Source organism: Rattus norvegicus, chromosome 1 (genome assembly GCF_036323735.1).
Source record: "Rattus norvegicus strain BN/NHsdMcwi chromosome 1, GRCr8, whole genome shotgun sequence".
Classification (NCBI taxonomy): Eukaryota; Metazoa; Chordata; class Mammalia; order Rodentia; family Muridae; genus Rattus; species Rattus norvegicus.
Window position 1 is genome coordinate 247,515,085 of NC_086019.1, and position 9,742 is coordinate 247,524,826.

At 39.1% G+C, this 9,742-nt stretch overlaps 1 non-coding gene across 1 annotated transcript; it reads left to right on the plus strand.

Annotated features, from left to right (window-relative positions):
• Positions 1-9,055: 9,055 nt before the first annotated feature.
• Positions 9,056-9,161, plus strand: LOC134485298 (U6 spliceosomal RNA). Its single transcript, XR_010063337.1, has one exon. It is a non-coding gene; the product is annotated as a U6 spliceosomal RNA (small nuclear RNA).
• The last annotated feature ends 581 nt before the right edge of the window (positions 9,162-9,742 follow it).

A 9,742-nucleotide genomic window follows, 5' to 3' on the forward strand; every position in this document is an offset into this window, starting at 1 on the left:
AAGCCTACTTGATCATGATGGATGATTGTTTTGATGTGTTCTTGCATTCAGTTTGCAAGAATTTTATTGAATATTTTTGTGAAATATTCATAAGGAAAATTGGTCTGAAGTTCTCTTTCTTTGTTGGGTCTTTGTGTTTTTTGGTATAAGAGTAATTGTGGCTTTATAGAAGGAATTTAGTAGTGCTCCCTCTCTTTTTATTTTGTGCAGTAGTTTGGACAGTATTGGTGTGAGGTCTTCTATGAAGGTCTGACAGAATTCTGTACTGAACTCATCTGGACCTGGACTCTTTTTGGTTGGGAGGTATTTAATAACAGCTTCTATTTCTTTAGTAGTTATGGTGTTGTTTAGATGGTTTATTTTTTCCTGATTTAATTTTGGTACCTGGTATCTGTCTAGAAAATTGTCCATTTCTTCCAGATTTTCCAGTTTTGTTGAATATAGACTTTTGTAGTCAGATCCGATCCTTTATTTTTTTAAATGTCCTTAGATTCCGTTGTTATGTCTCACTTTTAATCTCTGATTTTGTTAATTTGGATGCACTTTCTGCGACCTCTGGTTACTCTGGTTCTGGGTTTATCTATTTTGTTGATTTTCTCAAAGAACTAGCTCCAAGCTTTGTTTATTCTTTGTATAGTACTTTTTGTTTCTAGTTGGTTGATTTCACTTCTGGGTTTGATTATATTCTGCCTTCTACTCCTTTTGGGTTTATTTATTTCTTTTTGTTCTAGAGCTTTTAGGTGTGCTGTCAGGCTTCTGACATATGTTCTCTCCTGTTTCTTTTTCAGGTACTCAGAGCTATGAGTTTTCCTCTTAGTAATGCTTTCATTGTGTCCCATAAGATTGGGAATATTATATCTTCATTTTATTAAATTCTAAGAAGTCTTTAATTTCTTTCTTTTTTCTTCTTTGCCCGAGTTTTCATTGAGTAGAGCATTATTCAACTGCCATGTATATGTGGGATTTCTGTCATTGTTGTTGTTATTGAAGACCAGACTTAGGGTGTGTTTATCTGATAGGATGCATGGTATTATTTCTATCTTCCTTTATCTGTTTAGGCGTGTTTTGTGACCTCAACAAAGTTTTGTGATTATATGTTCGGTTTTGGAGGAGGTTCCATGAGGTGCTGAGAAGGTATATCCTTTTGTTTTAGGATGGAATGTTCTATAAATATCTATTAAATCCATGTGGTTCATAATGTCTGTTACTTTTTCTACGTCACTGTTTAAGTTCTGTTTCCATGCTCTATCCAGTGATGAGAATGGGGTGTTTATATCTCCTACTATTATTGTGTGACTTGCAATGTGTGCTTTGAGCTTTAGTATGGTTTCTTTTATGAATGTAGGTCCCTTGCGTTTGGAGTATAGATATTTAGGATTGAGAGTTCATCTTGCTGGATTTTTTCCTATGATGATTAAGAAGTGTCCTTCCTTATTTTTTTAATCTCTTTACGTTGAAAGTCAATTTAATTTGTTATTAGAATGGCAACTCCAGCTTGTTTCTTCAGGACATAAGCTTGGAAAGTTGTTTTCCAGCCATTTACTCTGAGGTAATGTCTGTCTTGGTCTCTGAGGTGTGTTTCCTGCATTCAGCAAAATGCTGGGTCCTCTTTAAGTATCCAGTCTGTTAGTCTATGTCTTTTTAGTGTGGAATTGAGTCTGTTGATATTGAGAGATATTAAGGAACAGTGATTGTCACTTCCTATTATATTCGTTGTTAGATGTGGAGTTATGTTTGCCTCTTTTGGTTTCATTGCAAGGAAATTCTATTCTTGCTTTCTGTACAGTGTAGTTTGTCTCATTGGTTTGGAGTTTTCCATCTATTATCCTTTGTAGGTCTGGATTTGTAGAAAGATATTGCATAAATTTGGTTTTGTCATGGATTATCTTGTTTCCTCAATCTATGCTAATGGAAAGATTTGCTGTATACAGTAACTTGGGCTGCATTTGTGTTCTCTTAGGGTCTATAAGACAGCTGTCCAGGATCTTCTGGCTTTCATAGATTCTGGTGAGAAGTCTTGTGTAATTCTTATAGGTCTGCCTTTATATATCACTTGACGTTTTTCCCATACTGCTTTTAATATTCTTTCTTTGTTTTGTGTATTTGTTGTTTTAACTATTATGTGACAGGAGAACTTTCCCTTCTGGCCCAATATATTTAGAGTTCTGTAGGCTTCTTGTATGTTTATGGGCATCTCTTTCTTCCGGTTAGGGAAGTTTTCTTCTATAATTTTGTTGAATATATTTACTGGCCCTTTAAGTTGGGAGTCTTCACTTTTTCTGTACCTATTTGATCTTCTCATTGTGTCCTAGATTTACTGTATGTTTTGGGCTAGGATCTTTTTGTGTTTTACATTGTTTTTGACAGACATGTCTCTGTTTTCTACGGTATCTTCTGCCCCTGAGATTCTCCCTTCTATCTCTTGTATTCTGTTGATGATGCTTGTATCTACAGCTCCTTGTCTCTTCCTTTAGTTTTCTATATCCAGGGTTGTCTCCCTTTGTGCTTTCTTTATTGTTTCTATTTCCATTTTCAATTTGTTCACCTGTTTGGTTGCATTTTCCTGTAATTCTTTTAGGGATTTTTGTGTTTCCTGTAATGGTTCTACTCATTTACTTGTGTTTTCCTGCATTTCTCTAAGGAATTATTCATGTCTTTCTTAAAGTCCTCCATTATTATAAAAATGTGATTTTAAATCTAAATCTTGCTTTTTTGCTGTGCTTGGATAACCAGTATTTTCTTTGGTGGGAGTACTGGGCTCTGATGATGCCAAGTAGTCTTGGTTTCTGTTGCTTAGGTTCCTGTGTTTGCCTCTAGACATTGGGTTGTCTCTGGTGTTTGCTTGTCTTGCTGTTTCTGGGAGCGACTTGAACCTGCCATAGGCCGCTGTGTCAGTACTCCTGTAGAACTGTTTTCCTGCTTTCTTTCAGCCTTTCCTGAGTACAGGTGCTCTGATGTCAGGTGTGTTAGTGCTCCTGAAGACTGTCCTCCAGCTCTAGGCATGGGCATGGATCAAAGGCTCCTGCCTCTAATTGCTCATGTAGGTCCTTGCACCCTTCGGTCATAGTTGGCACTATGCGATTCCCTCTTGTATCTGTACTGTGGGCAGAAGGTAGTCTCCTCTGACTTTTCAGTAGTATCCACATTCCTGAGGTTCCAGCTCTCTCCCCTACTGGATTTTGGTGCAGGCAGCTGATTGGTCAGATCAGTTCAGTCCTGGGCACAGAGGAGAACTGTGGGTACTGGTGGCTGTCTGCTCCCATATCCCTGTGTCCAGAGTTACTATGCAGTTTCCCATTGGAAAAGGCATGTGGGCTGATGTGTCCAGAGCTGTCCTGCAGCCTTGGAATGTCTGCACCTCTGGGTGGTCTGCTCTATTCCCCCTTCTTTTCCAATTAAAAGCCAATGTTGCATGTGTACTTTAAAGAACTTAGTTATTTCTACCTTTGTACATATAGCTCTTAATATATCCTAATAAATCAATGTAGTACTGTATTTTTAATGAGTCTGTAAAACATATCCCCTTGTATTGCTAATAAATAATTAAAAGTTGAAAAAAAGGATGGTTCAGAGCAGATGAAAGGAGTACACTGCTTTTACATGGATGCAATGTCTCAGCACATGTGTTGAAACTGGAATAGCTCAAGGGCAAATTGACAGAAAGTTGAGTGCTGTGGTATTGAGTATCTGGAAGCCTTTATAAACTTTTCACCAGTACATTCAAGGCAAATATAATATAATAGCACAGATATAGAAATATGAAGCTCCACCTAGGTGTGGGAAGTTATATACCTAGAGTAGACATTGTACATTTCTCTTCTTTATATATTCTGGTGTGAAGAGTGTTTTCCAAGTCACAAGCCTCTTAAACAGAAATCTATGTCCTGTGAAATAGACAGATGAATCATGGAGAAATATTGTGCATTGTGGAGGACTCACTAAGGTAAAGGCCTAATGTACACTGCTTTGCCAAACAGTACTTTTTTGACTAAATATTGGATAAAAATTATGAGAAATCTTTATTATCTGTTGGGGCTGTTAGTATTTCTTTTAAACAATCTTACCTGACCAAGACCAATTATATTTTCTTATAAAGGATAGTAATAGCTCTTCAAATACATGGTATCTTTAACATAATGCTAAGCTTTGGGGTGCCTTGTAGATGTGAAATAACTTAGAACAGTAAAAATAGCAGTTTGAGGGTTTATACCTTGAACCTACATGGGTTGAAGCAGAACCCTCAGGAGCCATAAGGCTTTTAGTTCAGCAACAAGTGTTTCTTTTTTTTATCTCCTCAAGAATTATTGACTAAGGAAATCTACAAATTTCTCCAGATCACAAGGGTCTTACTGCTATTGTTGGCTACATACTATATGGCAAGACCCTGTCCCAAAAAGCAACTCACATTTTGGATACAGGACATGGAGAAATCTGACTGAATGTGAGCTGGAAGTTTTCTCATTTCCAAGTAGTTTTTCTACTACTTGAAAGTAACATACCAGCTCTCATGGACGGACTGTCACAAATAGTCCTACTTAGTTGAGGACCCTCATATGAGGGAAGATGTGTCAGTTGATATAATAATGAAGTTTCCAGGTAGAGTGTGAGAAGCAATATATAGGAAGGAATTTGCTTTTGACTGTGTAAGTTAGGGTTTTTTTCCTTTGGCTAGGAAGGTTGGTGATAGGCTATGTCAAGTGAATACCATTTCAAAATGTCTGACTCAGTACATTGCCTTGATTTTTTTTTAAATGTTGGTTGTAATTTTGTACTGAGACTTGTGTAACTGGAGTCAGCTGGATGAGTACAAATGTGGGCCAGTTACGGCTCAAGAACGCTTTACCTCTCAGTGATGTGAACTAAGGAGAGGACAGAAATTTGGGCCAGGGACTGAGGTTCTAAGGACCTTTTACCTGCCAGTATTGGGGGATATGAAGACTGCAGAAGGCAGACTAGGGCCTCTGATTATATAGAGCCTTTACCTTGGGGATTCCTTAAACTAGAACATCAGTGAAATTTAATTATTTTAATATCAGGCATGATTACTATGAAGAGTTAATACCCCTCATCGTAGTTTTAATCAGTTCTTACTTTATATGTTTGACACTATTATCTCAGCACACAAGAACACTGTACCTTGTGTTTAGGTTTGCCACAAGACAGGCCTTTACCATGGACTATTTTTATATCAGCACTAGAGTGTGATCTAATCCAATAACACAGGTGGTATATTTTCAGCATGAACTGGATTATAGTGATAGAGTGGAGGGGCATCTTGGGAAGTAAGGCTGTATAGCAAATACAAGAAAAAAACAGCAGGGGCTGACTTTTTTATTAACTGGTTGACAATATGGCTTCTTCCTATGCAGCTGATGTCATGTGGCCCAGGTGGGCAGAACAAGATAGAGACAGTCCGAAGTCCAACGCCACAGGGCCTGGGCAGTCAGAACACCACCAAGATTATCATGCCCAGTCCCAGGAGGCTGATTTGGGCAAAGCAAGCCTTAGAGGATCCCCAATCTGGTGCTATGTGGCATGGGTGTGGCAGAGAACTGCTGAGACAATCTTAGACACCCAGAAGCCCTGGGTATCACTAAGTTGAGCAAGTAATTGGTGGAGAGATAGAAGAGAAAGAGAAATAGAAGGATGTGTGCACAAGGAAGAGAGTTGGAACTGGACACTTGAGAGTAATGAGGAGCACCCTGATATGAATAGACAGCAATGCTGCCTAAGACCATTGTGAAGTCCTGGTCTATGCTGCCACCAAAGGCCACGTCTTGGTCCATGGCCCCAAGACACTAGGAGTCTGTTTTTGGCAAAGGATGTCCCTGGTCTGTTCTGCCATTTGGGTCCATGTTGATGTCTGAGAACTGTGCAGAGATGGCCTCTTTCTTTGCCTGTGCCTTGTGCAAGAGCTGGCTCTACTGCTCTCCAGCTGCAACACTCTAAGAGCAGGTTCTGTACCTCATTCAGAAAGTACAGTAGAGCTGGTTCTGGTTGATTGTGTGTCAGCCCTGAATGTATGAGAGCAGGAAAGCTGCCCCTGCCATTTTCCTACCATTAGGAAATGGAGTGTGTACTGGAGAGATACCGTCTCCATCTGCCATGGTTGGGGGTGATGGATGTATGATCATGGAAGAGCTAGCTCACCCAACCTTAGGTGCAGCACTGGGAGAGAGGCCTTGCATCTTACCCTGGGCAGCACAGTAGAGCTGGCCCTGATGGCAATGACATGGATGAGCCAGCTTGTACATTAAGAGAGTGTGAGAGTTGGCCATGTCCCTTGTTGGCTATACCATTGGGTGAGCTAGCTGGGACAATGCTGAAGACCTGGGCCTGGTGGTGTGGTGTAGGAGATCTGGTGTGATGACCAATGTAGCTACCACCTAGTCCCAAATACTGTGCTTTTAATTGGCCCACCCAAATACCTACATTATCTATGAACTGTTGAAGTGAACGAAAAAGCAGCCCCTGCAGATCGAAAGATATAGTCTCTCTATGAAAAATGACAAGAACAGGATATCTGAGAAGAGTTTCTGTGCATATTCACTATTGATGGTGTAGCAGAAGCCACAGGCTTTCAGCTAGACCAGTGCCCCACTGCAGTGAAAATTAGCAATAAGGGTGTGTGGGAAAAAAGGATGCACTGTGGGGCAATTGTGGAAAACTAGAGTTTCCATAGTAGGATTTGTTTTTAATTTTAGTTTTTAATTTTTTATGTATTCACTTTACATTCAACTCACTTTCACATTCCTTGTCACTCCTTCCCACAGGTCTTCTCCAATACCCTCTCTTCTGAGTGGATAGAAGTTCCCTGGGTATGTACTCAACCTGCCTTTTCAAGTCTCTGAGAGGATAGGTGCTTTCTTTCCCACTGAGGCCTGTCAAGGCAAGACAAGCTATAAGTCTATATCCCAACTGCTGGCAACAGCTTTTGGGATAGGTTCCTTTCTAGTTGTTCGGGAACCACATGAAGACCAAGCTGCGCATCTGCTACATATGATGGAGGAGGTCTAGGTCCAGCCTGTGCATACTCTTTAGTTGGTGGGTCCATCTCTGAGAACCCCAAGGGTCCAGATTAGTTGGTTCTGTTTGTCTTTCTTTGGAGTTCTAATCTCTTTAAGAGTTGCAATTCTGCCTCTTCTTCTTATATAAGAGTTCCCAAGCTCCATCCACTGTTTGGCTGTGGGTGTCTGTATCTGTCTGAGTCAGTTGGTGGATAGATTCTATCAGAGGACAGCCATGCTAGACTCCTGTCTGCAAGCATAACAAAGTATCAGTAATAGTATCAGGATTTGGTGACCATCCATGCAATGGGACTAAAATTCGGCTGTTATCGATTGGCTGTTTCCTTGGTATATGCTCCTTTAACAATCCGTACATTTTTTGTAGACAGGATAAGTTTTGAATCAAAAATTTAGTGAGTTTATTGGTCCCCCTGTCTCTCAACCTAGGTTACTGTCTGGCAACAGGAGGCAGACTCTTAAAGCTCAATATCCCCAAACCTGTGAGTCATAGCTAAGGACACCTCCATTGATCCTTGGGTGCCTTCCCTATCTCAGGTCTTGCACAGACACAGAAACTATGATGGGAACAGTTATAATTGTAGTGGGCCCTCAGATATTAACACAATTGACTTCATGATGGATGTACTATTCAGACCATAAAACTCAGCACATAGTCAATACTACTTGTCAAAAGAGAATAAACAAACAAAGGAACAATAACAAATCCCACAAAAGCAAAAACAAAAAACAGGAAAACACAAAAAACCCAAAACCCCTATAAGTCCTTAGTAATAAAAGTATAGTTCCGATAAAGTCTCTACATGGATTAACCTTGCTTCTTTGGCTTCTGTTAGTTTTGGCTAACCATTGTTAACTGAAGTATGCCAACATAAAAATGTCTTTTTGTGTGTGTTCTTAAAGCACATTATGATAAAGGCACAGGGCTACACTGGTATCCTGAACACTTGTAGTACCAGCTCGCTAATAGACTCTCTATTGGCTTAACCATATGTCTAAGCAATCTTCGTTGGTGGGTACCCATCAAAAATAATCTTCTTTGTCACAACTTGTTATCCACTTCCCATATTCTCTTTTTCTCTAAAGACAATTACTGTTCATGGACCTTCCTTATATTGAGAGAGCAATAATGTGGGCAGGCCTATGGAAACCAATGCTGTATGTTGGACCCCATCTTAAACCCATAGCTCAGACAAGTTCTGAGACCAGCTCAGAAAAGAGGAAGGACCAAGGTCATACTATTAATATACTGATACTTCTGAGGGTGCTGTGTAGCTCAAGATTTTATCAGCCACCCACAATGATTCTGGTGCGAAATGCAGCAGGTTAGGAAATATGACTCTGTCTACTTCAACTAGTACTATAGGCATTGAGGCCCTTAGAATCTCACCAATGTAAGATTTGACTAACTTTAAATATTAGTCTAGCTTCTGCCTAATAAATGGAACTTGTTTCTTTTAGATTTTAGGTCAACATGAGCCAGGTAACAAATTCTGTTTACCTTGCAAAGACAACAGGGCAAGATGACTTTGGATCACCGGATGTCTAAAGATAATTAAGGTCATACCTTTTCAATCTCCATGTCAGAAAATGACGAGCTAATCATTAACTGGTTTCAAAACATCATTAAGTTCAAACTTTTCTGACCACTGTGTCAAATATGATGATGTAATTAGTAACTAAATTCATGTTTGTTTTGAATAGGTCTGAATAAGGTTGATTTTGAATCAGAGTACACTGTCAGTAAAGGTTGGTGGATGCAATAGAGCTGAATTTCTATATGGAGAAAAAAAGGGCAAGATAAGGATTCACACCCTGGCTCAACTACCTACATTCTCTGTCTGACTAGGCAAAGGACAAAATGTACAAGGCTCAGCTTAATGGCCAGTAGAAATAGTTTTGTCTTAGACAAAGAAAGTAGAGAAAAATCAGAAGAAATACTGAAATGAGAATTTTAAGAAAATCCACTGAATTTGTGTAATATCATTTAGGAAATACTGTATAACAGTCTTTTCTTAAAAAAAATCTTTTTGCTTGTTTTGGCAGTACATATACCAAAATTGGAATGATATAGAGAAGATTAGCATGACCCCTGTGCAAGATGACATGCAAATTCGTGAAGAATTCCATATTTTTAACAAGTAGAAGCCCATAAAGAAGAAACACAAAAATCCCAAAAGAATTACAGGAAAACACAACCAAACAGGTGAAGGTATTGAACAAAACTGTCCAGGATTTAAAAATGGAATTATAAAGAATAAAGAAAGCACAAAGGGAGACAACCATGGAGATAGAAAACCTAAGGAAGAGACAAGTAGTCATAGATACGAGCATCTCCAATAGAATACAAGAGATAGAAGAGAGAATCTCAGGGGCAGAAGATAGCATAGGAAAATTTGTACAACTATCAAAGAGAATGTAAAACACAAAAAACTCCTAGCCCAAAACATCCAGTCAACTCTGGATGTAATCATTAGGATAATAGGTATAGAAGAGAGTGAAGACTCCCAGCTTAAAGGGCCAGTAAATATATTCAACAAAATTATAGAAGAAAACTTCCCTAATCTAAAGAAAGCGATGCCCAGAAATACACAGGAAACCTACAGAAGTCAGAATAGATTGGATCAGAAGAGAAATTACTCCCATCACATAATAGTTAAAACACCAAGTGCACAAAACAAAGGAAGAATATTAAAAGCAGCAAGGGAAAACGTCGA